At 40.8% G+C, this 26277-nt stretch overlaps 1 protein-coding gene across 1 annotated transcript in view; it reads left to right on the top strand.

Moving 5' to 3' along the window:
* The first annotated feature begins 8028 nt into the window (after positions 1–8028).
* PTN (pleiotrophin) overlaps positions 8029–26277 on the top strand; it is a 71411-nt gene continuing 53162 nt past the window's right edge. The window contains exon 1 of the mRNA XM_057428100.1: positions 8029–8369. The gene's annotated coding sequence lies outside the window, so the exon portion shown is untranslated. The remainder of the gene's footprint in view (positions 8370–26277) is intronic.

Raw genomic sequence — 26277 nt, 5'->3', positions numbered from 1 at the left:
TTCATAAATTCCCAGCACTTCTTTCATCATCAGAACAACCAGGGAAAACCATATAAAGAGCATTGAATTACACTTGTGACCTGGTCCTATAACTATGCTTCAAAATTAGGTGTTTCTCATTTTTCTGACCAACACTGTAGGAACAATTTGAGACATAAAGGGAATATCATTTTACAACATTCCAAACCAATCTTTCAGTTGGAAAATGAATGGTACCTGTAAATGCTAGAGTAAAGACAAGCAATCCAACTAAGAAAGTGCTCCTCATTTCCTATTCCAGACAGCTGAAATAAAACAGATGTCACACGCATACAAAAAAGTTAATGAAAATCTAAAACATGTCACTAAAGAAAGATTTCAGACAACAGTAATGGCACAGGGTCATTGACTCATACAAACTCCTTCTTAAAGACTCATGTTTTCTAACTCCTGAAAAAATATCATGGAGGAAATGTAAATAGGCAAATTATATCAGGAGCATAAGCATTTTTGTTAAATATTGCAAACATTTCATTAAAAGTCATACTGCCTTTAGGCAGTTAACAGTGGTTCCTAACACAAATCTGGTATTGTTTCTGCTTTTGACTCTTTGAGGATGGTGCGATTTCTAGATATGCATTATTTACGCTGTCCTAATAGGATCTTATATTAGCATCATTTAGACAAAGAGAAGGATGCAGGTTATTTGGAGAGGGTAGGAAGAATACTGAAGAGGGTGGAGATGCAGAGAGGGAAACAGAGCTCAATCTAGCTGTTTGGAAAGGTCTGCTTTGCAAAACCTTAGTGTTTAGACTGGATAATTGGAAAAGGGATAGCTTGCAAAGATAAAAAAGATTTTGATGAACTCTAAGTAGAAGTATATGCAATCTCACATAGTGTTGAAAAGCAAGTTGAAAAAATGGGAATATTGCTACTAAAGTACATGTTCATCTATCCTCTTAGGTTCTGTGAGCCTGTTAATATACTTTGAAAAATATCGGCATACACTAATTAGCTTTAATACTAAAATTAGGATGAAAGAGACCGTAGACCTTAGCTAGGATTGCGTTCCTTTGTTTTAAACATTGAATATATAACACTAAAAGAACACAGGATCTTCAAAAGAAGTAAAGTTCCTGATGGATCTCAGAAGACAGAGACCCTGCTGCTTATTCATTTCTCAATAGAAATAAAAATTCCAAAAGGAAAAAAAAAAAAAAAAGCTGTAGATTGTACAGAGTTACCCTGATTGTTCCTGTTCTTCAAAGTAAAATCAAGTATGTTTGATCACATACTCCTGCTTTTAAAATCTCCATAATTTCACTTTAAAAATGAATGCTATAGACAAAATCATTATCATCAATATCTATAGTGGTTTTGTTAAAATGACCCTAAAATTAGGAATGTTTGAGTCATGTCAGAATTTATTCTGTATGGGAAGACACTTTCCCCCTTCAAATTCCTGATGTGAAGCAAGAACCACTGAAGTGAAGAATGTGTTGGAGAAGAAAAAAAAGTAAACAACATACAATGTAAGTACAGCTTTTTTTCTTAAGTCTTTCTTACTATATTGACAGTTCCAAGAGTTAAAAAATATAAAAAAAATCTCATGAGACAGGCTCCATATTTTAAACATTCATATATGTTTTATGCATTATAATGTATAAGTTTATGTTATAGAGTTTAACAAATATTCTGAATATTTTTATTAGCTTTGGATTTTTTAATAGCACATTTTTATTCTGAGACTTTCCTATCAAAAAGTGGGAGTGGAAGAGTCAGTACTTTCTCCCCATTATTTGCTTGCTCAGTTTTTGCTATTGAAAACTGCGTGTCTAATGCAATCACATAATGCTGGGAATGAGATCTTTGGGCAGAAACTCCTATCATTGAGCAAGAAGTGCTAGCATTGCCCATACTAGTGCCCATACTTCAGCGTCAGTATGAAATCATTAATGTGGATGTTAAAAGATTTTAAAGGGTTTTAACATGTTTTGTTTTTTTTTTTAATAACACCCAGTCCAGGTCTAGGTTTGCAAATGTTGATGCCATGTTTTGTTAAACTCCTGAGCATGAAAACCTAGATCAAGCTGACATTGAAGCCAACAGCATCCCTCAGGAGTTTCCATCAAAGATGTATTGTGAAGGCCATGCAACTGGCTCAAATCTCAGGCAAGAAATTGCCAGTAAGTTAAGAACAGATGTACCTAACTTTGTTCTTATGGGGGGAAAATCGTGGCCATTACATTAACTAATGAGGCATTGCACATGAGCAGGTTATAGCTGGTCATCTTCCAGTTCCTATGTTTCCAACAACAGACCTTTATGTTGGTGTGTCTATGTCTATATCTATACATGATGTATCTCCTAAATTTTCCATGCCATGGTTATTTGTAAAAATGATATCAGGGAAAGGGTACTACTTAGCCTTAATACAATTTCACTTTTATTTTATTCTCTTGTGAAAGTATCTCCCTAGTAAACTACCACCTGAAGATCTGTGGAAAAGCCAGCAATGAAATAGTCTCAATAATGGTATTTTGGAATGTGTTTGACAATCACTTGTCAATATTATATTCCCATTGTTCCTTTTATTGCTATGATTTAACTAAAATTCATAATCAACGATTTAGTTGTCCTGCATTTGCATTAAAGGAGAACACCTCATCATTTTATTGCACATAAGGAAAACTTGTCAAAACCACTTATATTTTTCTTTAAATGTGAAGTTTAGCATCATTATAACTACACAGGTGAACCCTTTACAAATTGTCAACCCAATAATTTGATTAAAAAAATACATCATCTTGATAAGTGGAATTTCTTCGTTCATACACTCAATTCAGAGTTGTGCTGATTGCATCACACTGTGGATGCAGAGACTGTCCTAATAGTAGTTTAGACTACTAGTAATTAATTAATAGTAGTTTTAGACTGTTCCCCACAATAGCAGTAATTCATTCTTAAGGGAGTATATTAAGAAATATTCCTTTAATTATATAAGCATCATTAGAATGAAAAGTACTCGTTACGTATTTCAAAATGTGATTACCATAGTTTTACTTTGAAGTAGGAAATAGTAGTATGTCATGTTTCTGCTCTAGGTAAATGACGAGAATGCTTTTCATTTTCTAATCACTTGCCTGCTATGTAGTTAGTTCCTCAAACCTGTTATTCCTGGCTTGTCACTACCATTTCAGTTCAGTGCCTAGTTCTACTTAGTACTGTGACTGATACTAGAAGACTGTCTTGAGTATCAAGAACTGATTCGGAGGGATTATAAGTACTACCTTCTCTATTTTTATTCCAGTCCTTTCACAGAGTAATTAGGCATGTGGGTATATAGTGCCTTTAGAAAAAATAGCTATTAGTAAATCAGGTTCTTCCTGAGGGAAACTGAAAAGGAAACTTGCATTCTATTTGTTCAGTAATTTTCTGCTAGAAGTTTGAAACCAAATAATAAACCCATCAATTTTACTGGTTCTGTTTCAAGGAAGAACATTTTCTTTCTTCCTGCATGTTGCTTTGATTTTTACAAAGAAATAGGTAATGACAAAACCCCAGAAAATAGAGCAGAAATGGTAGCTGTTGCTCAGCCCTTCAAAATAAAACACCGTTTTGTTTTACTTTACACTGCTCCCCAAACTAAAACTAGAGTGAAATGAAATGTTTGTTTATATAGAAAAGAGCAATAATGTACTCAAAGCAACAATTTTTGTACCATAGCTAAGACATATATTTTTTTTAATGCAATAGACTTGAAATCCTAGGTGGGGCAGACTTCCATCCTCAAGATTGCCTGCACAAAAGAAAAAAAAGAGTGAGAAAAGCCAAAGTACAAACAGCAGTCTTTTAAATGCTGAGGACCTGGAAAGGCCTGCTGTGTCACATTATATTTGTGGATTTCAAACTGCAATATGCAGATGTATGCACATGAATAATTTTGAGCACAGAAGCTTTAATCCCCTTGCACAAAATAGAAGCAGTCAAATGTGTAAAGTTACAACATGTGTTCACGGTTTGGTGACTAAAGCTTAAGACCAAGTTCTGGGACACTGACTTTGTTTTCAAATATCTTAAGTTTTTATCATATGTGCATGAAAAAATAACTCTTCTGGTTTCATGCTCTCTGTTTGCCTTCTTCTACAGACATCTGGGAAATCTGTTTTTTTTATATACTCGATTATTTTAATACTAGAAAGCAAGATATGAATTACTGTTTTTTAAATCCATAATTTTTCTACTCTAATTATACAATTGATATTCTTTGTGACAATATGCCTGCCATTTTGCGGACTTTAAATGAAAGATAGATAGAGTGAGAAGGTACACATCTCAGAAGTAGTTGATTTCAATCTTTGATGCATTCACTAAATAATTCAGGATCACTAATGGAAATCTGATCTTACCACAGGAGTGGGGATGAGGGGCACTCAGTTGTCAGGGTCTGCAGCTCAATGGTTAGGGAACAACAGTGGAGCAAAAGGTGAAAAAAATCTGTAAACTACCGTTGAATTCTCTGCTTTTCTAGAATCACATTACATCTTCCTGGAGCTGCTGTTGCTGATTGTTAGGGAGGGCAAGCGAAAGAAATTGGTACTTACAGTGTATCTGAAACAAACAAGCAGGCTCAGCTCAAGGTGACCTCTTAAATGGTGTACATGAGGTGGTGGTTGCTTTTTGAAAAGTAGAGCATCATTCTGCTAGGCAGTGGGACTGAAAACAGTGAAGTGCTTCTCAGGAGCAAACTGTGTCATGCGTTCTCTGTCTTTGTAGTCTGAGCTTTAGAGTCGGAATTTTTCAAGGGTGTCTTTGGAAAAAAGTGCAAACCCCTTTTAGAAGCTGATGAGGTCCAAGTAACTATCATCTCCTTCACATGCTTGTGAAATGATTACCTAAAACTACTAAAAAACCCATCTTCAAAGGGAAAATTTGGTGTTCAGGTCTTTTCAAAGGAAAAAGAAAGCCAAAACTCATTGACAGGAAATTTATTATGGGCAGCTTTCTACATTTTGGCACAAACTGTATCTAATGGCGAGAGGTTCTTTCCCCCAGATTGCCTTGAGCATTTACTGACTGAACCAGAATTCTAATTGTGATCTAGTATTTTTGGATTGTTTATGAGAGCATTTGCATGTGGCATTAATGAGAAATCCGTTTATAACTCCTTACAGTACTAACCTTAACTTTTACTTTTCAAAAGAAAATTCAGCCCTGTTTCTCTCTTTCATTAGGTTGCCAATATTTGTTTCAGGTAGCAAAGAGGATACATGAAACTAGAAATCGGACTTCTACAGCTGCCAGTCCATCCATTCCTCACCTCTGATTTTTGATCAGGGTGGAACCAGCAGCTGTAAACAAATGTTGAGGATTTTAATTGTGTCACTGGCACTCTCTAAGCAAATTCTCCTTTCTAAGTTAGCTGCGTGTCCAGACTAGAAAGGTAATAGTCCAAACGTATTTTTTCAGTATGGATTTTTCTATATAAGAAATGTAGATTAGGCTTAGTTCCAGAGATCAGGTAGGAAATGAAATAAAGCACTGGCTGGAAAACTGGAGAGACAAACCAGCAGAGAGTTTCTGTAGATAAGCCTCTCCAATTTCATAGTTCTTTTAATAAAAACTGTGTTTTTATTTATTTATGTTATATTTTAAAATATTCCTGTGGCAAGTAAATGGTCATAGCATATCTTTCTTCCATCCCTTTTCTCCATGCTGTCCTGTTCTTTCCAATTGGGAACCAGCACAATAGGCACATTTAAAGGAGTGGTTAATAAATAGTTGATGACTCTTTCTTGGCAACTGAAGTTACATTGGTCCTCCCAAGATTGCTGTATTCACCGTCTCACCTCCTTCTATGTCTTTATGAGTTCTATCTCAATAGCAAAGATTCAGTCAAGAAATTCAAGTGTCATACTCCATTAATATCAAAGTATCAAAAGCATCAAACACAGTAGGCAATTTGGGGAAAAGAATATTTTTGGTATTTGTACAGTGCTTACTGTAATGGAAACCTCACGTTAAGCTTCAAGGTTCCATTAAGACAGATAATATTAACATTGCAACACATTTAATTTTTGGCAATTGAAAACTGATATACTTTCTTTTCCAGTTATAGGTGCTTCAGACCATAATCTGCCCTCTAAATAGGTGTATTAACCTCGTCTACAGTTTTATTTTGAACTTTCTGCATCAAAACCCAAGTCGCGTCAACAAAAGTAGTCCTGGGCATGTAAATTCAGTTCCAGGAAATTGATTTTAGAAAAAGTAGGTATGGGTAAAAGCTGTGAGTAAATTTGGTCAAAGACTGTCTGTTGACATATTGCTTCTAAAATCTAGTGGACAAATGAGGCTTCTAATATCATGCGTATCTTTGCAAAAAGCAGTTTCTTTCTGCAGAAAGTTCCCATTGTTTTCTGGAAAGCTGAAAATCTGTTTTTTGTTGTTTTAGCTAAGATTCAGATTTCTGTAAGGAAAGGAAGAGATCTCTTGACCCACTTTGGTGCAACCTGTTTTGGTTTCAATCAAGGTGAACTTGGAGATCAGTCTTTGTCCTCTTTCCTACTTCTTTGTTATTTAGACATGATGGACCATCCAAAATGCGCTATTGTGGTTGTTACGGAGAAGCTCTGAGGGCTTTAAGTGTCAACCACTACCAGGTATTTTTTGATGGAAAATGTCTTTCTCTAGATGTTTGTAGTGCTTAGAACTGTGATACTAGCATTATATTGAGAAGCCCTCAGGAAGATGCAACCTAGCTATCAAGGACCCATTCAGCTTTGCACACTCTGAAACACGAAGACGACGTTTACTATTGAGTGTTCATTTCCACTCATCCAGCTGCTGGAAAGGATATTCCCTCCATCTCAAGCCCTCACTTTACACTGCAAATCAAAGTTGTTGTTTTAAATTACATCACTTGTCATTAAATCTGCCAGTGGTGCAAATCCTGAACAGCCATGCCAGGACTAAACACATAACTGTGTGATGAAAAGAAGATGCCAAGGTGTGGATGGAAGGGAGTAGTTTACTAAGAAAGACTCCAGGTGAGTGCAATTGCCCACTCTGGGACTAGCCGCACAGTGCTTTTCATTGTCACAGATGTTAGGTGTTAGATGATGCAATGTGTACAGTGCCAGACAAATTACTTTTTAGCTCATTCCTCAGGAAACAGGAGAAGAATCTGAAATGGATTTCTGTATAAACCTGGAGCAGGAGCTACAAACCCAGCTGAGACCCAAGCAGTCAATGGGCCCACTCTTCCACATCAAGGCAGAGATTTGCCCTGAGGATTGGGAATTACACAGAAATTGCCTGGAGTTTGGAACAAGTCCACTTAGCTTTAAATTAAGCTGTGGATTGGGGAACACTCTTATTCAATGGATGTAATGAGCCCAAAAGTTGGAAAAGCCTGCTGTTGAATGAAAGCCTTGAGTTAACTCCAGCAACCATTACAACCAGGAGTGTTGGAATGCCATTGCAAAAGTTGTTCTTACGGCACTTTTAGCCCAAGTTGAAATTAAAAGCTGGTTTTCTTCTCTTTTCTCTTTTCTAATCTTCTTTTTTTTTCGTGGGGGGTTTCCCTCCCAGCAGCATTTCCAGCCCAGCACTACCACGATTCAAGTAGCAAGCTGGAAGCCATCAAGGCTAAACTTAAAAGCTCCCCAAACTCCCAACAGCCAAAGGCTGCCCAAGCAAAAGCTATGGATATTTGTGCCCGGAAAAGAGCTGAACCCCCTGCGAGCCCCCGCATCGGCAGTGAGGTGCCCCTCCCGCCCTCGGTATCCCACTCAGTGGCCGGGGGGTGCCGTGAGGAAGAGAAGAAGTTGCCCGTGCTGAGACGGTCGGTACCGGCCCAGGGACCAGTCCAGCAGCAGCCGGGGTCGCTCGGTAGCTCCCTCACTCCCTCCCTCGGCAGCAGGCGCACGCGAAGCTGCCTCCGAGCCCTGTCCCGTCCCCTCCCACCCTCCTGCCCCCCCCCCCCCCCCCCCCCCCCGGCGCCGGGGGCGAGGCTGCCCCGTGGGTGACCCGCCCGGCGGGCGCGGCCCATCCGCATCACACGAGGGGGAAGCGCGGCCGCTCGCTCTGCCCCGGCGCCCGCCTGACTCCCTCCACTTGCCGCCGCGCTGCAGCCCGGGCTCTGCTGAATCAAAGCGCGGATCAGGTTCCCTGCCTCCAGTATAAAAATCTCGGCGAGAAATCTCCGCCTGGAGAGAGACGGGGCACGGCAGGAGCGGGGCTTGAGGCGGCGGCGGCCGGCGAGGCGAGCCCGTCCGTGGGGAAGCGAAGGGACGCGCTTCGGCGGCGGTAGCAGCAGCAGCCGGGGCTCAGCGAGGACGCCCGCGGCTTACCCCTCTCAGCTGCGGTAGAAGAGCTTTCTGCCGCCCGAAGTAAGTCCGAAAGGGCGGTGGGGCTCCAGGGGTCCACTCGAGGGGTGGTGCCCCTCGCGCTCACTCGCCCCCCTGGGATAACGGTGGGAAGGGGGAACCGCTTCCTTGCCCGGCTCCGGGAGGCTTATCCCAAAGGGGGATCCGCAGCCCCGATCCCACCTCGCTGCCCGGCGGGTGTCGGGGACAGGGGCTGTGGGGTTGTGTGGGAGCCCGGACCCGGTGGGGTGGCTGGGGGCATCTGAGGATCCGGAGACACCTGAGGACCGGGGGGCAGGCGGGGTGCGAGGTCTGGGGTGCCCGGGAGCGGGGTAGAGGCGGTGGGTCGGTAAGTGGGACCGTTGAAAAGCTAGGGTAGGGAGGAGGGAGGTGGTGGTGGGGGACGAGACCCAGCGGGGAAGGGAGGCAGGAGTCCTCGGTCTGGTCCCTTTCGCGAGGACAAAAGGGCGGTGGAGTGACACCAGAGTCGGCAAGCCCCCTGCGGAGCCGGGCTGCCCCGTGCCAGGAATGTCCCGGCTGAGCCTCGGGATAATGAGGTTAAATTGCACCCTCGGACCGAGCACTTCAACTGGTATTTTTCTTGGGACTTTGTTTTCTTATCCGTAGTTCACTTCTGGTGGAACAACTGAATATAGCAAGTGCCTATAGATCTATTTAAAACAGCCGTCGTTAGTTTGTGTCTTCCATCTCTGGAGGGACAGGTTGGGAGAAAATCTGGGCCAACAACAGTGAAAACACAGTTTCCTCCTGTTGAGCATGCACATTATTCTGCAAATGTGTTATGGTCTCAAACTAACTCCATATCCTCCTTCATTTTCTCCTTTTTGAAAGTACAGCTTTTTATAAGTGGAAGGTAGTCTTCGCTCTTTGGGAGCTGCCGGCTCCTTTTGCGTGTTCTAGTGGGCTGTCGCACCCTTCTCTCCTGCAGAGTGCAGGTGATTTGCCTCGACGGTGAACATATGCTGTGCATTAGCTTGGTGATCCACTCTGAAGCTGGGTTCTAGGATGTAAACCCTGGAGGCTAGTTGGGTCTTGGGAGCGTTGTAGAAACGTTTGCAACAAGCATTAAATCTTTCTCTCTGAAATAACCTTGTAGCTGTGGACAGTGGTGGGTGTTTTAACTAGATCCCGTTTGCTGTCAAGGACTTGTATTACAGTGGAAGAACACTTTACCTGTGGCTTATCAACTCTTGAACTCTCTGTCTGTTCCTTGTTTCCCCTTTGGGCCTTGATTTGGTTTTGAGCTTTTAGCAAAGTTCAGCTTTTTGGACAAGAAACAGACTGTGTAACTGCTTCTATCAGGGAAAAGGAGGGAAGGGAGAGATAAAGAGAGAAGGGAAGGAAAAGTTTTGATAAAAAAATAGCCGTTGTTTACATTTTCTTGATCTGATTTACAAAGCAAATTTATTTTTTTTTCCTCCTGTGTATTTCTGTTTCCTCTCTGCAAAGAAATAAGAATTAAAAACAAACAACCCCCCACCCAAAAAAAGAAAAAAAAGCCCAACAAACAAAAACCCTTGCACTTTGGATCCAGAGAAGTGGTTCAAAGGGAGCCTGCATATTCGTGACAAAATTGGTTAATTTGCTGTAGTGATGAATACTGCCAAATGAATACCCCCCCCCAAAAAAAAAAAGAAGTGCTGCATAATTTAGTGATTCTTTGTAAAGAGAAAGAAGGCAGGAATTTCGTATAGTCTTGTCTCGAGGTGAGCTGAACTGTTTGGCTTATTATGAAGCTTTGGATGAAATCGAAGGATAGAAATTTACTGAATGTAGTGTGCACCAGAGTAAGCTCTTGGGTGGAAAAAAGAGAAGCCAGCAAGAAATAGTTCATTTACAAATGGTAAGTCTTTGTTTATGGTGTAGAAGTGGCATAAGAAAAACAGACTTTTTGCAATTATCCAGATGTCTATCACCAGTTATTTGAGATGCAGCCTGTGGCTGGTAGATCCTTGCCAGCAGAAGGTTGGTCTTACTATAGTATCACAAATCGTAGTGCTGTTATCCCAGTGCCATATGCCTGTATTTGTCTGCACCCGTACTGACACTTCGGACGCTTTGGAGGCTTATCATATTGTCACAGCTATACTGATGGATATTTTGTGTAGATTCATCTTTCTGTCCCTAATGTGAATATTATTACTTAGCTGACTTCTAGCACTTAACAGCTCCTGCAAGGTACTTGCCTGACACATCCCATGTTTCTTCTTGATCATTCTGGGAATGGTTGTTCTGGAATCATCAGATAACAGTTAAAGCCAGTACTTTACAGGAACTCTGAAAATGCATTTATTTAACTCATGCTCTATTTTAGTGTGCTTTTGTGGGAGGGAAGGTATGATTTATGAAGTGTTATGGTGTAACAAGTGTTTTAGTGTAAGAGTAGGGCATTAGTGATGGAGCTGGCATTGCTCATGAAATCTGCTCTGTTTGGGCCCCCTTATTACCTACACTCCCAACAGCAATGTTTTCTGTGGGAACTGGTCTTTAACAATATACACTTTGCTTCAATATTTACAACCTCTTGCTGATCACTGTATCAAAGGCATTTTCATTTAGAGGATTCATTTCTGGACTTTAATTGGGGAGATCTCTTTGTTTCAGGCCTCTGTAATAAACCATTCAAATGCTGTCTTTGAACGAAGTAGGTCACTGTAACGCGCGCACACACAGAGTGATTCTCTTCTGCTTAGGGTAGCTTGCATTTGGTTGAGCCATATCCCTGGTGAGCTTGTCCCTGATTTATCCTTCTTGGACTGGCTTGTTCACAGGGAGCTTATGCTGAAAATTCACTGCTGGAGGTCATTCTCCATTCTTGGCATCTCTGGCAGCCTTAAGCTTAAATTGCAGTCTCATTTTCTATCCAATCAATACCACTCTTATGTCACTGAGTTTCCATGGTGCCCCCAATCTTCTGTCTACATATTGATGTCTGACAGCAGGAATAGCATTCTGTGTTGCTATATATACTTACTAAACCTGTCAAAACTATTTAGGCTCTGTCGCACTAATTTATATCCATATCCTGATATTATTTGTATCTGTTGAGCTTTGACTGATGGAACTTGCTGCACTAAGGAATCGGCCTCAACAATGCACTCCAGGGATGGCTCAAGGAATGGACATTTTGAGAAAGGGAAAAAGACTCTCTTCTGGAGTAGCTGGGGTAGTCTAGAATCCTTTGAGCACAATAGAGTCGTTTTGAAAACATCCAAGTCTCAATGGCTCTAAGTTAATGCTTTGGAAATCATTCTCCATTGTGTTGCTCTGAATGCATAGCGGGTCCTCTCCGATGGAGCTGTGGAGAGGAAAATAGAAAAGTGGGCATTGTCGAGTGTTCAATGTGTGTTTGAGGAGTTTTGAGGGAAATTTAAGTCAATTGTCTCAGATTAATTTCTTCAGCAGAAGCAGTGTGGAAAAATGAAATTAAAGGAGCAAGCAGTCTCTTCTCTGTGTTTTACTACCATAAACCATAGAGCACTGTAGTTGTGTAAGAAATGGTATGGTCGAGTCTTTGTGGATTGACACAGCATCAACTAAATAAGATGTGAAAAGGCATATCTTTTGCATGTCATTAACTTCCAAGGGACTGATACCTGTTACTTGTGCCAACAGTAATAGACATTAAATAAAGAGCAGTATTTTTTTTTAATGATTTAAATTTGCTTTGCGAACCATTGATCTTGTATCAAAGAGAGGTGGTCGTCAGCTGGAGAAACACTTTAATCCCACTAACTTTAACATGAGCTTGATCCAGCCCATGAAATAAAAATTGGCAGTCAGTATGGAATTTGCTGCTTAAAATTTTGTTGGCTCTGAGTTGCCAGAAGACCTGATTTTGTGATGCCAAGTTCATTAATACTTTTCAGACTCTCTTCAGGCTCCTACAGTCTTTCCACTAGTGAAAAGTAAGGACCTTTGAGACTTAAAAGGCCCTGCTGGAGGTTGTGTTTCACGTAGGGTATTGAAGTAGTTCAGTTTGTTGTGTTTTCAGCAATGGCTTACCTTATCATGGTAGAAAAGGTCAGTGGGACTTTACCAGACTAGACACTCTCTTGGCCAGTATTTTATTCCAAGGAATAGAATCACTGAACTGTTTAAAATATCTGATTCTGCCTCCTGCAATGGCACCCTGATGATTTCATTTTAAACTTTTCTAATTCCCTTCCTTGCTTACATATGTGGGAGTGACTTTTTAAAAACTGTAGTCATCTTTCAGAATGTTTTTTAATATCTTTCAGACCAAAGGTTCAGAGAACACAGCTGTAGGCAGTTTCATGGAGATGAGAAGGGGGAATGTGAATATAATAAAGAGCTACATATATTACTGATGCAGCCAGGTGATTTCCACCCCCCTGCATCCCTCCACTCCAAAAAATCTCTGCCCTTCCTTGCCTTCTCAGAATAGCAGATTCTGGTTTCAGTGTGGGTAACTTCTGGAGGTGAGGCAAATCCAGTTTCATTATATTAAGATAAATGTATTAATATGTTAATCTAGGCTCTAGGAACACATTGCTTGGCAAGTGCCATTGATTACATGGCAGCTGCAACAGCAGGGGTAAAGGCTTTTAGAGCGGAAGAGCATTACAGGGGTTGGGCATTTTCTGATAAAACAATCTCTGAAAATAGTGTTTGGAGCTCCAGTCCAGTGCCATTTATTAAACTGCAAAGTTCAATTTTGAACTGGACCTTTCTATTCTGAGGCCTGCCAGCACCATTTCAGAGTTCATTAAGTATTTCACAGGAGTGTTATAAAAATATTCCTTCCTCATTAGTTTCTATGGAATTCCAGTGTAGCTTGGACCTTGTAAACATTTCCTATTCAGTTGCAGATGAAATCATTATCAAGCGCCCATGGGGAGTGAAGAGAAAGAGAAATTCTCTAATACCTCAGTCTAAATGCTTGTTTTGAGACTGGTCCACAGCTAGCTAGCAAGTGTAAGTGAAATAGAATTTTTTCATCTTAAAAGAAAGAAAGGGATGGGCTCTTTCCTTCCGAAAGCATCTCTCTGTGCACCTGAGCTGATGCTCTGCTGTCTTAATGGGACTGGTCCAGCTGACAGTGGGGACAGGCCCAGCACTAGTAATGCTCACAACAAGATGGTAGTAACCTATTTCTCAGGCTTGAGTGCAAAGCTGGTCTTCATTTTCTGAGCTCATTAAGGATGATAGACCACTCTGCTATTGTCTTCACCATCTGACTTTGCTACCTGTTGACTTAGGCTATCCCTAAGGACTGGAAAGGTAAAACCCAGATAATTGTGCTCTATGGGTATATAAGAAAGGTGGAACTCCCTGTGTGTTGACACAAGCAGTAAATATATAGTTATTTGTGGAAGTCGGAGTCTTTCTGTTTGATTGCAAGCCACAAAAATGACTGAACTGGCTTCTCAGATTCAGTTCCATTGGATATGTGGCACAAACCCTGTTTTGTTCTTGGGTTTTGTTTCTCAGAGCCATGCGAACAATGGCATTAGTTTCATAGCCAGCTAAAGATGATCTGACTACTGCATTTAAGGCTTCCTTGTTTTAACTGGATCACTAGTACAACAGATTTATTTATGTATTTATTTATTTTTTTAGCTATACTTCTCACACATCATGTCTCTCAAAAGTGCAAAAGAGCCTTAGTTGTGCAATGCAAGTGTATGCGCCCATCTGTAGCCAGCAACAGAAGGCTTACAGTCTGGAGCATCTTTGCCTCCGTGACAGGAGCGTCCAAAATGTGCTTGATACTGTGGGTAGGTAGTTCTCATATCAAAAGCTTTGTACTTAAAAATAACTATTTGCTTTTTTTTTTACTAGTTTACAGCATGCAAGCAATATGGGAAGAGTAACACTGGCTCAAAATGCACATTTTAACATTTCTGTGATGCTTTTCTAGGCACTTTATTAGATGGTAATGAATGTAGCTCATAAGAAAGGTCAACTGTCTTTGTAAATAATCTTCTAAAGAGACTCAGAAATAGCCTTGGTAGAAATATGGCACCTCTAGTATGGTGCCGTCCCTGCTGTGTTATGGCGCTACAAGGTCACAGTTTGCTTTTGGACAACTGAACTTATTCCATTTCTATATTGAGATCTTTTTCAGTTCACTGAGAATTATATTCTTCCTGTCAAGCACAGATTAATACTAAACGAGGCACACATCCTCCAACCGTTATTCACACAAAGTTGCCGTTTCAGCAAGAGCTTCATCAGAAAAAGGACTATAGAATTCATCGTAAGATTTAGAAAGAGTGCCCACATGTTTATTTTGGTGATGGAGTCTTCAAAGTAAGACACGAATGATAGTGCTGGTAAATGGTTGTGACTCTTCTTGCAGCAGAATCTCATTATGATCATTGGAAGTGCCTTTAGAGTGAAGCACTTTTTAGTAAATCAAAGATAAGTCACGAGATTGTTCTGATACTCTGCCTTGTTTCCTTTATGGAAACACCTTGTTCCTTCAGTTTGAACAATAAAAATTACGTGTTCAAAAGCAGCCTTCCTACCCCCGCCATATTAAACAGAAATAGTCTGAACTTCTTGTTGCACCTAGGGTGGTTTCTCCTGGAAACCCAGTCTTCCACTATGGTAGTGGCTTAGCTTTCTCTCTGGTGCTGACAAAAGGGCCCTGAGATGCTCTGATTGCTTCCTGATAGCTTGTGCCACCTGACTGCCTGCTTGTTTGCTTGGATTGCTGCCTTCCCAGAGGTCAGAAAGATGTTTTTGTTTGCATAAGTCACTTGCTTTTATTAGAAGCCTGCCTGTGCAGCTGATATGCAGTAGGGACTGAGGGATGGAAAAATCTCCTAGCTTTCCCTCTAAGGCCAAGATAGGATTTTCAGCGATCTTCCAAAAAACACTGCAAGCTTTGATTTGGGAACTTCATGTCACTTCACTTACTAAATCCTCACTTTTCTAAGCTGTCCCTTCAGCCCATGTTTTTTGTATGATTTGCACCTTGTCAGATGCTTTTCTAATCTCTGCAGTTGATGTTTGCCTAAGTGATTATTTGGCAGAAGTGTGTGAGCGGGTGTGTGTGTGATTGCTGTTGGCATGTCAGTTGGTATGATATGGCATTAGCATACTTGTTCCGTGCTGCAGGCTTCCCCCTTTTTTAGGATTACTTATGCAGCGGTGGGATAAAAAAAAACAAAACAACAGAACTAAAGCAGAAAGCCATGGGGGGTCCTGTTATGGTGTGGTGATGCTCTGTCCAGTTTGACCAAAGACCCACAGAGTTCAGAGCAGCCTAAAAGCTGCTCTTGTTTCCTTCTTATTACTAATCATAACTAGATCATCCACCAGCAGAGGATTTATAAAGTGCTGCAAGGATTATGGGCTGCCTAAATAAGGGTGTCTCTTTAAATCTACTTTGCAGGAGTTTTCCTATGCTTGCAAGATAGTGTGGGAACCATGTTTATGGGGTGATGAAGAAGAAAATACAAGCTCCACTCCCTTTGCGTTTGTCCACACAAGAACTTGTGTTTAAATGGGGCATGGAGTTTAGCTTGTGTTTTGGACTTGGTAATATTGCGTGGCCATTGAAATTATAGGTATAGGTGTTTTAAGATGCATCAGCCTCTTCTCTCAGTCACTTTCAATTTGAGCTATAGTCTTTGCACATCTTCTGCACTGAAACAGCTTTATGGGCTATGAGTTACCTCACTGGGAACAGTGGGATTTACTTAAACAATGTAAATATAAAAGTGCATGTGAAGCCTTTGCTTGATCAATGCCTTGATTTATAAGTTTAACATGGTGGAAATATAAGTCTCTGATGATACCACATATGTTCAGGTGCATTCCCTTTATGAGTGGGTGGGGATGAAATCTCTTGTGATATGTTTTATAGCAATACGATTACCATGGGGCCTTTGGCAGCTTCACTAGATATTTTTTCTGGACATCTGTTTAACCGTGAGCTGCTGGTGTGCTTTTTGTTGTAGAAGTCGTATTGGCAAGCTGGTTTTCCGCTCCACTTTCAAATGTAAACTTCTCCTGTTGGTCCATGGTAATAATTGTACCTTTCCAAAGCATGATGTAGGCCAGGCCCTTGCCAAAATATTTCCCTGTATGATCATCTGGTGCTGTGAAGATGCTGACTTTATCCTGATGCGAGGTGGAGGTTGCTGTCTTCCTGCTAGGATCAGCCCTAGGTTTTACCTCGGAACCTCTGCGATCAGCCCTAGATTTTACCTCTGAAAGGAGCAAACTGCTGGTCTTGTAATCTGAAATGGTTTTGTAAAGCTTTCTGGAATCAGAAATGTAGGAGAGTGGGGAGCACTTTCTCTCCCTGTCCCCAAATACATGCGAAATTGGTCATGTTTTCATGCTGAAAAAGAAATCTGAAGTTCAAAAGGGATGGGAATGGAAGGAAAAGCAGGTGAACTTCCTGCCCTTAATCATCATCTTGAACCAGAAAAGTTGTTTTGAGGCTGCTTTCAAAAAAACATTTATAGATCCTTTTAGTACTTTGCAACTGAGATATTTACAAACACTTCTTTCTGGGTAGGATAATGTACAACATGGTCCTGGCCTTTTGTAGTAGGTTTGCATGGCAAAGTTTTGGTCATAGGGGTGGCTTCTGTGAGAAGTTGCCAGAAGCTTCCCTTACATCTGATAGAGCCAGTGCCAGCCAGCTCTAAGATGGGACCCACCGTTGGCCAAGGCCGGGCCCATCAGTGACAGTGCTAGCACCTCTGGGTATGTAACATATTTCAGAAAATGGCAAAAAATTGCACAACTGCAGCTGAAGAGAGGAGTGAGAGTATGTGAAAGACACCAAAGTCAGTGAAGAAAGAGGATGCTCCAGGTGCCAGAGCCGAGATTCCCCTGCAGCCTGTGGTGCAGGCCATGGTGAGGCAGGATGTCTGCCTGCAGCCTGTGGAGGTTCATGGTGGGGCATATACCCACCTGCAGCCTGTGGAGAGCCCCATGCTGGAGCAGGTGGATCTCTGAAGGAAGCTGTGACTCTATGAGAAGGCAGCACTGGAGCAGGCTCCTGGCAGTGCCTTTGGCCCTGTGGAGAGATGAGCCCACACTGGAGCAGGTTTGCTGCAGGACTTGCGACTGTGGGGGGTACCCACACTGGAGCAGTCTGTTCCTGAAGGTCTGCACCCATAGAAGGCACACCCATGCTGTAGCAGGTCTTGAAGAATTGCAGCCTGTGGGAAGTACCCATGTTGGAGAAGCTCATGAAGAGCTTTCTCCTGTGGGACAGACCCCATGCTGCAGCAGGGATAGAGTGTGAAGAGTACTCCCCTAAGGAGGAAGCAGCAGCAGAGACAACATGTTGTGAACCGAGTGCAACCATCCCCCTGTGCTGCTGGGATGAAGGAGGTAGAGAAATCATTAAAGTTAAGTCTGGGAAGAAGGGAGGAGTTGGGGGGAAGGTGTGTTTCGTTTTTATTTCTTATTACGCTGATTTAATTGGCAACAAATTAATGTCCCAAAGTTGAATCTGTTTTGCCTCTGACTGTAACTGGTGAATGATCTCTCCCTGTCCTTATCTTGATGCATAAGCCTTTTGTTATATTTTCTGTCCTCTGTCCAGTTGAGGTGGGGAGTGGTAGAGTGGTCATGTTGGGTACCAGGTGTCCAGCTAGGGTCAACCCACCACACCTTTCTTTGTCTGCTTCTCTGTGCCCAAATACAGCATCTCTGCTAATTTTCACAAAGGGTGAGAGTTCTTGAGAATGGTTGGTATTGAATACTGGCATACAAGGAAAGAACTAAAAAACAAAGGTGGTGTATTACAGCATGTACTTTGTTCATTTAATTGCTGTGTACTGTAGCTTAGTTTGAATTATTTATGACTATATCTACAAGGAAGTAGTCCTTTAAATAAGAACCCCTCATTCTTGTGCTAACCGCAACTGTAGGTTGAGTGGATATGGAGACTGCATTTTTATAGAGGAAGAAAAAAATGAGATCTGTAGATACCTCACGACAAAAGCAACTCTCTGGAGAAACTTTCCAAACTGTAGGGATGTGTAGCAAAAATGTGCTATCTAAGTTTAGACTTTCCAATTGCGCACCATGTACTATAAATGAGACGTTCACATCTTTCTGTATTGACACTTTCAGCATGTGCAATAAGGCTCTAATTCTAGTTAGGATTTTACCAACTGAGATTTCTCAAGTAATTGCAGGTGGGAATTTCTTGTCTTATTTAAATAGGAAATTCTGAAACAACCAAAGAAGCCCACAAACCAACCAAGGCAGGAGAAGTCTGTGAAGTGTAAATTATCTAAGTCAAGAAGAATTGAGTTTGAAATGTTAGAATCATAGAATAGTTAGGGTTGGAAAGGACCTTAAGATCATCTAGTTCCAACCCCCTGCCATGGGCAGGGACACCTCACACTAAACCATGGCACCCAAGGCTCTGTCCAGGCTGGCCTTGAACACCGCCAGGGATGGAGCATTCACAGCCTCCCTGGGCAGCCATTCCAGCGCCTTAGCACCCTTACAGTAAAGAACTTCTTCCTTATATCCAATCTAAACTTCCCCTGTTTAAGTTTTAACTCATTACCTGTTGTCCTATAATATATAAAGTATATATAAAAATATTTTACATAAGCCCTATCAAAATAGAAGTTTTTGAGTTAATGAATCCAAGATTTGTGTTCCAGGTCAGTGAAAGTCTAGCGTGTATCTGAACGCTTGGAACACTTAATGGCTATTGGGGGAATGGAAACAAGGACTTGTGCCTATGTATCAAGTAAGGTCTTCATGATGACCTATGATGTCCAGCTGATGCATTTCATTATGACATACCTATGATCATGATGTCTCACAGAAAGAGTGGTCTAATACACAGCAATGTGGAATGAGGAGCATTTTATCAAATTTATCTTGATCAGTTTAAATTGTTTTTCTCAAAATATACCATCGAAAATTAGAATATAATTTATATATGCAATTTTATTAGTACATATAATTGTAAACACTTTTAAATATTTGTAATAATTGTGAATTATTGTAATTTATTGTAATGTATTGCAATTGGAAATTATTACAGAGATATTTATTTACAAAATAATTGTAAAAATCAATAACTTATTTACAACAGTTAACTACTAAAATTAAAGAATTGAATAAAAATGGAAGCTTGATTCCATTTTTTTTTTGGGAAGACTTGTGCATGTTGTTTTCAATTGCTCCGCAGAACGTGGTGGTTGGGATTTTTTTCTTTTTTTCTTTTTTTATTATTTCTCCCTGTATAATCATAATAATCATAGCTTCTGTTGCAAAAGACATTTTAGCCTTTGTTCAGTGTTATGTTTCACTGACTGATGATGTACTGTGTGATTTGTGTGAAAAGTTGGGTTTTGGTTTGTTTTTTGTTTTTTTTTTTTATTTTTAAATCTCATTTGTGTCTGTCTTCCATTTCTCCAGGTTTAAAAAAGGTATTTTAGGCCTAAAAACTTCTTGGAGTAGCAGAATTTCCATGCTGCAGCAGCTGATCTCAGGTGAGCTGCTCACTTTGAGCAGCCTTGCTTACTTCTCTAGTTTCCTCACTTGGATTCTCATCTGGTTCTAGTTTTGCAGCCTTGCAGAGCTAAACCACTGAAGGCTGCTGCTACTGCTCCTATAGCAGAAGCTGTATCAGGCAGTGAATTTTAGGTCTGAATTTTTCTAAGACATGGATCATGCCCTGTGAGTAGCAGTCCAATTGTACAAGGTATGAAAGTGTGTAGAAGAGCTTGGGTCAAGTTCTGTCAAAATAAGGTTAAGTGAACTGCTTAAAACTCTTTGCAAGTAGCATTCATCTTCCTTAGATTTAAATGTGCATAGATCTGAAATGGATTTTTCCCTGAAATGATAAACTGCACCCAATCTGTTTTGGTTTTGAAGATGGATTTCTGTAACTCTGAAATAGCTGAGGTTTCCTTAATCTTAATTCTGAATTCCTCTGTCTCTAATATCCTTATTTTCATAACCTCAACTTCTCTTTACTTTAATCTGTCTTCTATTTAAATAGTGTAGTAGCTCACCCTTCATAAATATTACACATTCTCTCATGTTTCTTGTTTTTAGTGGCCTTTTAACAGCCCCACACATAGTTCTAAATCAACAGAATGCTTCAGCTTGTTTATTTGTAAGTGTGCTCACAATTCATGCCCTTACTTTAGCAAGCATTTAGTTGAAATTTAACCTGGCATTCTACAACTGCATTATAATTTCCATAGTCAATTTTTTTTTTCATAGTATGGTTTAAAATTTTAGGAGCGCTAAAGTTTTTGTCTCGTCTGAAATGACTCTTCCACTAAGCACAGGAATGTGACATCTTTTGTCTCCAGAACTTTCTGATGTCTAGAAGTTAATTTAGTAATCATTAGTATATAGTGGTATGTAAGCATCTAGATATTTTTTTGCCATTAGACTTCCGTATGTCTGTGCTGCATTTTATCTGATATTTGTGTTGTCTGGTTGCCTGGCAGTTTGAGAGTACAAAGACTTCCATACTGTTGACTAACACCATTTTATGTAGGCAGCACATTTTGTTGCCTTTTTTTTTTATAATTCTTTCATTCAGTTGCTTCATAAATGCACTCAACAACACTTATCTAGGCTGAACTAGCCTAGTGGGTGCTACAATCCCTCCTTCGTTATGAAGAACTGATTATTGTTCTTACCCTGGAATTCTCAGTTCTTTGGCTAACATTTAAAGAGTTACAGAACCTTAAGTCTTATCCCAAATTACTAAGCTCTCCTAATAGCCTTCTCCCCCCCCCCCGCCCCAAAGTCTTTGAAAATCCGAACAGTTTACATCTAGTGAGGAACAGCCAGGATAAGTTTTTAAAGGCTTCTTGTAGATTAGAGGGGCATGATTTAACTTTGTGAAAAATGTACTTTGTTTTAGACTTTTCTAGTTGGAGGGGCTTCTGTTTTAGGCTGGCTGGTTTACACGTGCCTTTAACTGATTTTTCTCAGCTCTAGAAATGCAGTTTAGCGCAATCAAATTTCTTGAGTTGTTTATTATTTAGTTAGTTAGTTTCCCCATAATCTGTCTGGCAGTTCTGCCTCAAGGTTTTTACTTGTATAACCCTAGGGCATACGTCTCTCTTCTCTACTTTGAAGGAAAACTGAAACAGGGGAACCATTTAATTTCTGTGCAATCTCTTTTTCTGTCCTCACTGACTTCTTTGCATCAAGGTAGTCTGTAGCATAGTCTGCAGGGCCCATCAGCTCTTCTGGAGTTCTAGTCTGCCATGTGTTTAAGGAATGCCTTATTACTTGTCACTATGTATTTGCCTCTGTGTTTCTCAGCCTTGAGGTTGGACATCTTAGTCTTCAGTTTGGATCTCACCTGCTAAAGTTGTTCTCTTCTATTAGTTTCAGTGGGGCTAGATTTCTGTTTTCTTAAGGGTATTGCACAAGTTAATAAATTATTAAACCACATTTAGGAAGTCTTTTATTTTTATTCTTTTTTCTCTGAATGGCCAGGAGTATCATCACTGATTGCACTTCGGCATCCTTTCAGAATATACTCATTCCTTGCTTCATTAAAAGCAGGCTGACAGAACAGAAAGAAGTGACTCCCAAATATTGTGCTTCTTGAAGCCTGGCTCTCTTAGGAGGGATAATGACCTCCCAGTTTTACTATCCACCATAATTGTGTAGTAGCTTTGGGGTGAAGATTTCAAAGGATTGTGGGGGAATTCTATGTTTAAATCCTATGGAAATGTATCTGAACTGTTGCAATTCTTCCTTTGGAAATTAGGCTAGCAACATAGCACTGTGTAATTCCTGAATTAATTAGTTTAGTTGTTTAGGACTAACTCAGTGTAGCTTTTCCTTCAAACCAGCTGCCACCATATGAATTGGTTACAATGTCAAGGAATTATTTATAAAAATTACTGTGTTTTAATATTACTAGGAAATTGTAGTGTTGTCATCATTTGATCGCCAAGTATTTTACATCAGTCATCTCTGGTCTGAATCGGAGGCTTGTGTTCTGTCATCCTCAAGACTGTATCTCAGAATCTGTAGTTAGAAGCAGTCCCCTAACAAACTTCCCTAAGAGGAAATGCTTATTAACGAAAGCCTGAAAAATCGCATTTGTACTTCTGACTTTTTCCTCCTTCTTACTTGGTATGTGTGCAAATATAGACCAAGACTGTACGTTTTCTCCTTTTAGAAGAATCTCCTCTAAGCATTTTAACTAAAGGCCTGATCTAAAGTCCACCAAAGTAATTAAATATATATGTAAAGATAAATGCATATATGTCTGTAGGCTTGCTGGGATTTAGATTGGCTGTATAATATAACACTTCTTGTGTTACTGCCTTTCTTTTCATTAACACTTGAGCAAACTGTGTTCCGTGACGCTGTAATATCAGAAATGCAAGTTGATTGGAGTCATGTACATCTAATTTGATGCCCTGATGCTTTCCAGCTGTGGTGATTAGACAACTACTTGAAAACAAGTGTGTTGTCAGAATACCCTATGAAAACTACCCATTTTCCCCTAAGTCTGGCTATGTTCAATTAATCTGATGCTGAGTTAGTCTCCCTGCATCTCACAGAGAATGTTTTTAATGTTAGCTTATCATAGTGAAACTCATACTTCTAAAATGTCATTCATTTAACTCATAATTATTCATATTCTGGGCAAAATTGATGCTCGCTTAACCTCCTCTCCCTGTCTCCTCCCAGTTTCTCTTATGGAAAATCAACACTTAGCAACTTGAGGTTACAGGTATTTTACCTTTAAGTAGTGAATCCCAAAGAAAATCTTTGATTTTTTGAAGGGAAGAAATGGTTGCTTTATCCTTCATTTTGCAGCTATCCTGCATGCTCGGTGGTACTGGGGAGGACAGGGTTTGGGAATCCACTTCAGGGCTTGCTCCTCAGTAGAAGGTCAGGAGCAACCTGTTCTCCAGGTTGCATCTCTGTACATAGATGGAGTGAGAAAGACAGGACAGTACTGGGTTATCATGAATTATCTCAAAGCCTCTGTGCATCTATTTCTTTTTTTTTTCCCCTATTTTGCTGCATGCTGACGTCTCTTTAGCAGAAGCAAATCAACTTACACAAACATATGCCAAGAGCAGGAAGGGAAGGCTAACTGATCAGGGAGGCTAAAATGGGCTTCTGCATTTAACAGGATTTTTTTTTTTGTGTATGTGCTGGTGGAACAGGTTTTATAATGATAATAATCAAAAAGGTCACTTGAGCCTTTTCTTAAATTCATATCTTTAGAGAAAAGGAATATATGGAGAAGAAAGAGGCAGGTACAAACCTCAGCTAGGCAGTGCATGCATGTTCTTCCTTAATTTTTAGCAAACTAGTGCAAATTAGGTGCATTGCCACTTGTAAGCCCTGTCTCTCAGCATTTCTGTATAAGCCTGTTAACTGGATTGGGCTGGACTTAAAGAGCTCGTTCCTATTCTTGATGAGCTCAAGTGGCTTTATGTAGGGTGCTGTGAATGGGCACCAGGGCTTAGTGGTTCTTGTCGTCATGTGAGTTGCTAAATGTGTTACAGCTTTTGCTGTGACACACAGCATCAGGAGTAACGGAAGCCAGCTGAGATTGAAGTTAACCTCTTGCTTGTAATGATGGTGCTTTTGGATCACTTGCCTACAAGGCGTGTGTGTCAAATGAGGGGTGACAAGAGTAGGTTTTGTTTAAATAATTGTTTAGGTGGAATGAGAAGAAAAATGTGCCTGGTTTTACTGGTGTCCCACTGTGTACAGGCTTTGGAAATAAAATAACTTGATTTTCTTAACAGCATATCTGTGTTTCACATCCAGCTGCTATTGCTGCTGGATTGAACTACACAGTTAGGGGACTTGGTGGGGGAGGGAAGATAATAATTTAGTGTGCTGATCAAAGCTCAGTGGAGATGTTCTGTCATAGGACAGGTAACAACAAAGACAGTGGGCCTCCTGGGACTGCAGTGAGCATTCAGCTTAGTATGGTGGGTCTGTGGGATTTGATGGTTCTGATAACACAGCAGATTAACACACTGATAATGCTAGTGTACTCTGCTGCTCTGTGTTCCCCCACTCCAGCTCATGCAGGATTCCTGATGTTGTCTTTTGGTATGCTTTTCCATAAGTGTGGTTTGCAGGCTGCTGGCAGCTCTGTGAGGTCCTGGCATAGCCTGCTATTCACCCCATTCTTCTCCTTCCCTGTTTGCATGGCGGAACAGTGTAGAACTTGCATGTCGCAGCAGCAGAGGTCACAAGCATACCAGAAGTCAAAATGATCCTGACAAATTGGATGGCTTCCCTGAAATTTGAGAGAGCTCTTTCACAGAGAAATGAAACATGCTGTCCTGTGGGGTTAATAAAATGCACACATGTAAAATTTGGAAACAAGTTTGTAGGATAGCAAAAGAAGGTCTGACTGGAGTTCCTGTATGCTTCTGAGGATGCAGAACATTTATCCATTAACCCAGTTGCTCCAGGACAGCTAAGCTCTAGTTGTGGTTTGTGTGGGTGTCTAGTAACTTTCATGTACAGGTGCCTAGTGTAGGTACTGGATGCTTTCAGTCATGGCACATTTTGACCTGAGAATTTATATCTCCAGGTGAGAATCAAGCATAGTGGCTCAAATGTATTTCATAGAATGATAGAATGGTTTTGGTTGGAAGGGACCTTAAAGACCATCTAGTCCCAGCTCTCCTGCCATGGGCAGGGACACCTTCCACTAGACCACGTTGCCCATAGCTCCAACCAACCTGACCTTAAGCACTGCCAGGGATGGGGCAGCCACAGCTTCTCTGGGTAGCCTGTTCCAGTGTTTCATATTTGACCCTATTTGGTGCTACTTCAGCATCTGCCCCTTTTTGAGGTTGCTTTTTTAGGTGGAAACCTCTCGCAGTGTTTGGTTTCCAGTGTCTGTGATTCCAGTGATGTCTGCCATAGCTATCAAGGCAAATGAACATGGTGTCCAAGAAAGGACCGAAGAGGATTATAAAGTGCTCTAAACCTGAGGACAAAAAACTTCTACGATGTGCCATGGCAAACCAAGGCAGGACACACTGAGAAAGCTCCCCAGCCTAATGTTCATTGTAAAACCATCTGCACTGTCCTGCTCTTACACCCTCTTCCCAGGGCCAGGCTGGAGACAGCAAGTGGGGTTGTGGGGCTTGTATAAGGGAGAGGAGCACTCACTGCCCTGAGAGGAGCAGTGGATGCTACAGGTAGCTATTAAGACATGCTGGAAGCGTGGTGGTGGTGACACAGATGTCTGAGGTGGCAGTGCATCATTTTTTTTTCTCCTTGTGGCTAGGACAGATCTGTGAATACAGAGGAGATGCTGTAGGATAAGACGCATGGCTTTATGAAGTCTAGGACAAGAAAAATGTAATGGTGCAGATGCAGTTTGAAATGCATTTGCAGAGTTTGTGTAGGAAGCTTACACTTCACTTGCCTGCAGCCAGCTTGGGGTAACTAATAGTACTTAATGCTCTGTCGTTTTTTTGGATCATTGTCCATCTCCTCCTAGTCCCCATCTTCCCCCCTCTGGCACTTTAAGCAATGTATTTACCTCGAGTTCTCATTCATGTATGTAATACCTTCCTGGGAACTGGGAAGAGCACAGGGCAGTTTGAAGCTGACACAAACAGATTTATTCCTGGCTGAATAAGCTGTTCCCGAGATGCTGTGAGCCTGTTCCTAAGCAGGCGTGTGATTGGCTTCCGTGGAAATCTGGCTTTCTGTGTCATACTGTCAATTCAAAAGATTTCAGGAGCTTTTTAAAAGCTGGTCATGATCTGGGCCCGTTTCTGTTTTTTCTCACCTATTGCCTTGGCTATTCTAACTAATTCTTTTAATTTACAGTGCCTGAGGCTTGAGGAGAAATCCCATCAAAAATCTACCTGGAGTCTCTGGATTCTTTACTACATACAGAGTTCAGGCTTTCTCTTGCTCTCCATGGGGAAAAAGAAGATGAAGAAAAAAAAATCTA

The sequence above is a fragment of the Pezoporus wallicus genome, unplaced genomic scaffold (genome assembly GCF_028554395.1).
Source record: "Pezoporus wallicus isolate ANWC-B61680 ecotype Strahan unplaced genomic scaffold, APGP_CSIRO_Pwel_v1 contig_2908, whole genome shotgun sequence".
Lineage (NCBI taxonomy): Eukaryota > Metazoa > Chordata > Aves > Psittaciformes > Psittacidae > Pezoporus > Pezoporus wallicus.
The sequence above is the reverse complement of the archived record's forward strand: the minus strand, read 5'-3'. Positions and strand labels throughout refer to the sequence as shown.